The sequence below is a fragment of the Cyprinodon variegatus genome, unplaced genomic scaffold (assembly GCF_000732505.1).
Source record: "Cyprinodon variegatus isolate N-32 unplaced genomic scaffold, C_variegatus-1.0 Scaffold41, whole genome shotgun sequence".
Taxonomy (NCBI): Eukaryota; Metazoa; Chordata; class Actinopteri; order Cyprinodontiformes; family Cyprinodontidae; genus Cyprinodon; species Cyprinodon variegatus.
In genome coordinates, this window is record NW_015150494.1 from 613,410 (window position 1) to 621,190 (window position 7,781).

The window sequence follows — 7,781 nt, forward strand, 5'->3', positions numbered from 1 at the left end:
TAGTCTGATTTGGTGATTAGATGCTATAGACAGAAATGCAAATATACAGTTGACGTAGATGAACATGTGGAGCACTGGGTAGCAGTGCTACCTTGTAGCAAGACGTTTCTGTGTTCAATTCCCGGCCTGGGGTCTTTCTGCATGGAGTTTGCATGTTCTACCTGAGTACCTATTTATGCTGCCTGTTTTCCAGCCATCAGTGCCAGATTAGTGGAGCTTAGTGTGAGAAGTATCTAATGTACCCTGTAGTGTTGTTTAACTGATCTTGACCTGTTTCTCCCTCTGGATTCCTGACTTTGCTTTGCATCTGGTCTGTTTCTGTCTGTTCCTGTATTCGGACTGCTGTTTGAACTCAGTCGGTTAGCGACCTTGGATCTGTCCCCTGATTATCCCCGGTTATTCAGAGTTGTCAAACTGATTCTATTTAAACAAACCTGTTATGTATGCCTGAATTCTGGGTCCAATTGCCTGAGCCTTAAAATAGAAATGTTTAGCTTTCCAGAAAAATGTCATGCTTATATTTTACACACGCGCAGTGGAGATTATTTGACTTCCAAGATCTAAATGGGTGTTTACATGGATGGAAATCAGAATGGTGATCGGCAAAAACCACCTTTCTCTTTTGGAATTAATTTTTTTCTGAAATCAGAAAAAGAGTCGTCAGTCGGACATGTTTATATGAAAAGTCTTTTATCTGATCCATCCAAAATTATGGTAGTTTAGCAAAAACGAATAGAATTTGTTCCTCATTTGATCACCCCGGCTCCCTCCGAGAAGGGATGTTTCTCAGATGGTGTAACCCTAAACTTTAACAGAATTTATTCCAGTCAAGGTCAACAAAATTATTGATATAAGCGCAAATTTCAGAGGAAGAGCCTCACCTTCTATCTTAGACCCTTTTATCTTGACAATTAGCTGTGGGACAGTAGAATGGTAAAGAGCTTCTACATGCTTTTCAGTTTATCGATTGTCAGCCAGGGGCTGTCTCCCCCAAAGATCCCAGTCAGTATCCAGCCCTTCTCACACATCAGCACAGCATTATCATATAAGATGATGCTAAACCCTCCCTGGTCATAATATGTCAACATACAAATATCCATTTGGCATACTTAGATAGAAAGAAAACAGATGGAGAAATGAACACATACTGTATAACAGTTTTTAAAACAGAAAATAAAATAAAAAGAAATTAATCTTCACCAAATTTAAATATGTTGAAGAAGGAACCAATCTAAGATGTTAGGACAGACCTATATGAGATTTGGCACTTTTATTTGGCTGCAAGTCTGTCCTGTGTACCGACATTTATACTAATGTTTACACTGCTAAACTAAACTGAAAGGAAATGGTTTCGACTGCTGGAAAACTTGAAGTGATTCAAATTCTGCTCTTTAGTTTCCTACTTGCATTACCATTTCTGAGGCCCTACTTTTTTTTTTTCTTAAAACATAGATCCCAGACCATCTGCTATGTAGCTGTCTGCTTCTCTCTCTGCGGGCGGTTGACCTTCATAGGTCTGGTTCAGCTGCTGCTCTCCCCCTGTTCACTGCAAAAAAATTAAATCTAAATAAGTAATTTTTTCTTAAAATAAGTGCATTTTTCCTTGAATTGATGAGGTAAGTGAGACACTTTTCCAATGTAACAAGACAATTTACATTTGAAATAAGAAAAAACTATTGCGTTGTCTTATTTCAAGTACATATTTAATTAAAACAAGATTAAATACTAATTCCATTGGCAAACTATCTTATTTACCTGCTCAAATTAAGAGTAAATACACTTGATTTAAGAAAATTCTACTTATTTTCAGATAGTTTTTGCAGTGTTAAAGGGGACTTCTCTACCCCAGCTTACACTGCAAAAATGGCCTAGAAATAAGTAAAAATGTCTTGAATCAATTATAGCCTTAATTTTAGTAGCTAAATGGGATGATTTGCCAATGGAATGAGTTATGATTTTTACTAAATAAGATCATTGGATAACATGAACTTGTAATATGACAATGCAGTTGCTTTTTCCTATTATAAATGTAAACCATTTGTTCCATTGGTAAAGTGTATCTCTTTCCTCCTCAATTCAAGAACAAACGCACTTTTTTTTAAGAAAAAATGTTTTGCCAGCTCACAGGAAAGGAGGATTAGGTGAACATTTAAAGTGGTTAGCTGGTTTTTGTTTGGTCTACTTTGAACCTGTTAAATTAAACTTTTTATCTTAATTTAAGGCACCTAGAGTGACGAGACTCACTACAGTGCAGGTCGAAATTCAAAAACATTTAAGGTCTATATCTTTATCCAGAATAGGTTAANACCCTCCCTGGTCATAATATGTCAACATACAAATATCCATTTGGCATACTTAGATAGAAAGAAAACAGATGGAGAAATGAACACATACTGTATAACAGTTTTTAAAACAGAAAATAAAATAAAAAGAAATTAATCTTCACCAAATTTAAATATGTTGAAGAAGGAACCAATCTAAGATGTTAGGACAGACCTATATGAGATTTGGCACTTTTATTTGGCTGCAAGTCTGTCCTGTGTACCGACATTTATACTAATGTTTACACTGCTAAACTAAACTGAAAGGAAATGGTTTCGACTGCTGGAAAACTTGAAGTGATTCAAATTCTGCTCTTTAGTTTCCTACTTGCATTACCATTTCTGAGGCCCTACTTTTTTTTTTTCTTAAAACATAGATCCCAGACCATCTGCTATGTAGCTGTCTGCTTCTCTCTCTGCGGGCGGTTGACCTTCATAGGTCTGGTTCAGCTGCTGCTCTCCCCCTGTTCACTGCAAAAAAATTAAATCTAAATAAGTAATTTTTTCTTAAAATAAGTGCATTTTTCCTTGAATTGATGAGGTAAGTGAGACACTTTTCCAATGTAACAAGACAATTTACATTTGAAATAAGAAAAAACTATTGCGTTGTCTTATTTCAAGTACATATTTAATTAAAACAAGATTAAATACTAATTCCATTGGCAAACTATCTTATTTACCTGCTCAAATTAAGAGTAAATACACTTGATTTAAGAAAATTCTACTTATTTTCAGATAGTTTTTGCAGTGTTAAAGGGGACTTCTCTACCCCAGCTTACACTGCAAAAATGACCTAGAAATAAGTAAAAATGTCTTGAATCAATTATAGCCTTAATTTTAGTAGCTAAATGGGATGATTTGCCAATGGAATGAGTTATGATTTTTACTAAATAAGATCATTGGATAACATGAACTTGTAATATGACAATGCAGTTGCTTTTTCCTATTATAAATGTAAACCATTTGTTCCATTGGTAAAGTGTATCTCTTTCCTCCTCAATTCAAGAACAAACGCACTTTTTTTTAAGAAAAAATGTTTTGCCAGCTCACAGGAAAGGAGGATTAGGTGAACATTTAAAGTGGTTAGCTGGTTTTTGTTTGGTCTACTTTGAACCTGTTAAATTAAACTTTTTATCTTAATTTAAGGCACCTAGAGTGACGAGACTCACTACAGTGCAGGTCGAAATTCAAAAACATTTAAGGTCTATATCTTTATCCAGAATAGGTTAACTCCTCTCCATTTCCATGGCTAAGCTACATTTTTTGTTATGAATATGAAACACTAGATGCAATCAAAATGAAATCTATTCTCACATCTGTTGGGTAGATAAATATAAAGCTTCAGCAAAAGGTTTTAGATTCCAAATGTTAAGCCAGAGGGAGTAATTGCTTCCCACAGTTAACGTAGTTACACTTGATCTGTTTAAACTCTGTTTTCCTAGTTTATTTAGTTTTGCATAACCGAGTTTGCATGCAAAGATTGCCAAATGACAGATTTTAAAGTGGGGAGAAAAAAAAAAAAGATGACTCCTAATCAAATGTAATTTTGGTGCAATTTATTTAGATGGGCTTATCAGTTAAATTCAACCATTTTTATGTTTAGGGAATCCAGGTGCAGTCACTGAGGGGGGGTGGAAGTGAATCTGTTTCCTAATTCATTTATGTAAGCTTGGCCTCTCTCCAGTTGCAGCAGATGATTTCATTTGTCTGAGCAGAGTGCTTGACATAATAGGATTACAATCTGGCTGTTGGAAAATCGTCTGTGGACCTCTGTGTGTCTGAAGGCCTGAGCGGGTCTATTAGCCCATGATGGAATCCTTCTGTCTTTTGTTCCTTAGCTTTATATGACATTAAAGGGAAAATCATATTGTTATTGTTAATTGTGAAATATAAGTCTGGTGTTTAAATTTATCGGTTAGAAATTTTTTCGGAACATTTTTTTATTTTAATTTGGTCAACTCAAGCGCTTTTTGGCTGGAAGCAACTAAGTCTTTCTGAATGTCTGTGGAACAAGATTCTGAACTCTGCCATGAATGGTGCACAAAAGCCTGTAAATATCTCTAATATCTAGAAACGCAGATTTGAGCTATAATTGGGAATGAAATTTCCAATTGAAATTAGCCGAGGGAAGCAGTCCCTCCCTGGTGACCTGGGTCGTTCTCTGGGCCCCCTCCCGGTGGGACCTGCCTGGAACACCTGCACTGGAGAAAAACTAAATCTAGCTAAGTCATTTTTTCTTTAAATAAGTGCATTTGTTCTTGGATTGAGGAGGTAAAAGAGACCTTTTGCCAATGGAACAAGAAAATGTACATTTAAAATAAGAAAACACTATTGCATTGTCTTATTTCAAGTGCATATTATCTAATGATCTTATTTTAAGAGTAAAAATATTCATTCCATTGGCAAACTATTCCATTTACCTCCTCAAATTAAGGGTAAATACACTTAATTTAAGACATTTTTTCTTATTTCTAGATCGTTTTTCCAGTGTGCCGAGAAAGGCTTCCAGGCGGCATCCGAAAAAAATATCCGAGCCTCCTCAGCTGACTCCTCTCAATGTGGAGGAGCAGCGGCTCTACTCTGAGCCCCTCCCGAATGGCAGAGCTCCTCCTCCTATCTCTAAAGCCGGGCGTACTTTTTAAGATTTTTTCAATCGTTGCTGTTGCTACAGTAACAAACCCTGCGGTTTCGTCGTACAGCGTGAGTTCATAGCTCAAGATGCATTTTCAGTCCAACGACCAGGCTGAAACTCGGCCCAATTGTAAAATTCTCGCACGACCGGAGAATCGGCCGGAAAAGGGCAAAAAATGATGTATGCCCAGTTTAAGGAAAAGACCAGCCACCCTGTGGAAAAATCTCTTTTCAGCCACTTGTATCCTGGATCTTGTTTTCAGTCATGATCCAGATTTAATAACTTTAGGCGAGGGTCACTTTATTAAAATAGATGCTCTTTAATTGCACTTATGCAGGAATCCAGGCATTTTTATTGTAGACTTCTAACTTCANGTGACCTGGGTCGTTCTCTGGGCCCCCTCCCGGTGGGACCTGCCTGGAACACCTGCACTGGAGAAAAACTAAATCTAGCTAAGTCATTTTTTCTTTAAATAAGTGCATTTGTTCTTGGATTGAGGAGGTAAAAGAGACCTTTTGCCAATGGAACAAGAAAATGTACATTTAAAATAAGAAAACACTATTGCATTGTCTTATTTCAAGTGCATATTATCTAATGATCTTATTTTAAGAGTAAAAATATTCATTCCATTGGCAAACTATTCCATTTACCTCCTCAAATTAAGGGTAAATACACTTAATTTAAGACATTTTTTCTTATTTCTAGATCGTTTTTCCAGTGTGCCGAGAAAGGCTTCCAGGCGGCATCCGAAAAAAATATCCGAGCCTCCTCAGCTGACTCCTCTCAATGTGGAGGAGCAGCGGCTCTACTCTGAGCCCCTCCCGAATGGCAGAGCTCCTCCTCCTATCTCTAAAGCCGGGCGTACTTTTTAAGATTTTTTCAATCGTTGCTGTTGCTACAGTAACAAACCCTGCGGTTTCGTCGTACAGCGTGAGTTCATAGCTCAAGATGCATTTTCAGTCCAACGACCAGGCTGAAACTCGGCCCAATTGTAAAATTCTCGCACGACCGGAGAATCGGCCGGAAAAGGGCAAAAAATGATGTATGCCCAGTTTAAGGAAAAGACCAGCCACCCTGTGGAAAAATCTCTTTTCAGCCACTTGTATCCTGGATCTTGTTTTCAGTCATGATCCAGATTTAATAACTTTAGGCGAGGGTCACTTTATTAAAATAGATGCTCTTTAATTGCACTTATGCAGGAATCCAGGCATTTTTATTGTAGACTTCTAACTTCAGAGACATTTTCTCTGCCAATAAGGTTCATTCTGTAGACCTTCCCTTTTCCAATCAGCAACTAAAATTGCTTTTTTCCCCCTACAAGTGATTTTTTTCTCCAAGTGTGGCACATCATGAAAATAGAGAAGAAAAATGGCTAATGAATGCAAAGTTCTGATACCTCCACTGGCTGTCACTGCAAATCCAGCAAAGCAGCCTTAAAGGGTCAAAACAGAGGAAGAGTAGAGAAACCCTTCATACGGCAAGTTATCGTTTTATATCACTTGCGTATATATTGGCTCGAAAATTTGATTTTCAAAGTATTTCACTAATAAATGGAGGGTTTAGGGGCATGGCTTACAGTTTAAACTAAACTGATCTCCTTGTTCATTGTTCAGAACTGTGCAGAATCAGGTACAGCACCTTTATCGTCACTAACTCCATGTTTAATGCTGATATAAAAGAGCTGAAAAGGCAGTTAAAGCTCTGAAAACAGCGAGCTACATAACAGATTAGATCATTTTTGCTGTAAAACCAAAACTGCAGTTGCATGAATTTGGGAATTTGGTGAACATATCATTGAATAAATAACTTTGATTTACTGATTCCAGTGATTCAGTTTACTTATCACACCTTCTGTGTCTATCATCTACTCATCATCTCCTCTTGTTAACTGAAATAAAGTTAACCTGCTTATGTTCTGCATTGAAAGGTCATTTTTGGTAGTAATCTGATTATAAAATAGTTATATAAAGCAAGAAGCATCATTATATAATTATTGGAGATTTATTTTATTTTTTATTCAAAAATTAGATCAGATGCTCAGTATTAAAACCATGTTACTCAGTATTTGGAAGCAGGTTTGCTCATACGTATGGGAATTTATAATTGGAAGGATCATCGATTAATATTCTCATGACTTTATGACATCGGGCTAAATATGCAAGTACATTTTGAATAATTAAACAGATGACAACCTCTTTTCATAATTAATTTCTTCATTGATAAATATTAAAGTGATTTTTATTAAGATTTTAAGTCTAACTTAAAGAATCCCTGTACAAAAGGCCGCTCACACTGAGCCTTGTTCTGTTAGAAGAAAAGCAAAACCTTCAAATACTCTTCAGGACTTTTTCATCCACAAAAAGTGCATAATTTCTTTCACTGAATTATTTCTATATTGGCTGCTCAGTGGAGCAGTGGGTAGCTCTGCTGCCTTGCAGCAAGCAAGAAGGCTCTGGGTTTGTTTCCGGCCCGGGCTCTTTCTGCATGGAGTTAGCATGTTCTCCCTGAGCATGTGTGGGTTGTCTCTGGGTAACTCCGGCTTCCTCCCACCGTCCAAAAACATGACTGTTATGTTAATTGGCTTCTCTAAATTCTCCTAGAGTGAGTGTGTGAATGGGGGTTTGTCTGTGTGTCTCGCCCGCAGACAGCTGGAGATAGGCACTGGGACCCCACTTGGGATGAGCGTGACAGAAAATGGATGGATGAATTCACCATTTAATTGTACACCAACATAGGCAGTGTATTCTCATTATGAGTTCGTATGAAATCGTACGAAAAGTTTTGCACCGTAATTTCGTAGGGTTTTTTCGTCGTATGCGCATGCGCAT